Genomic DNA, 329 nt, shown 5'->3' with positions numbered 1-329 from the left:
GTGGCTGAGAGGAGCTTACACCCTATCCACAAAGCAGTGGCTGAGAGGAGCTTACACCCTATCCACAAGGCAGTGGCTGAGAGCTTACACCCTATCCACAAGTTGGAGGCAAAGAGCAACTCAGAGTCTATCCCACAATGACATACCTTCTCTAACAAGGTCACACCCCGAATCCTTCCCAAAATAGTTCCACCAAGGTTGGACCAGGGATTCAAATGGGGCCATCTCATTCAAACCACTACAACGGGCACACTCTACTACCCCCTGGAGCAGTGAAACCCCAAACTGAATGCTTTCATTTGTAAGTTTCCTTGGCTATGGTGTCTCTT

The sequence above is a fragment of the Mastomys coucha genome, unplaced genomic scaffold (assembly GCF_008632895.1).
Source record: "Mastomys coucha isolate ucsf_1 unplaced genomic scaffold, UCSF_Mcou_1 pScaffold11, whole genome shotgun sequence".
Classification (NCBI taxonomy): Eukaryota; Metazoa; Chordata; class Mammalia; order Rodentia; family Muridae; genus Mastomys; species Mastomys coucha.
Note: the sequence above shows the minus strand (reverse complement) of the source record.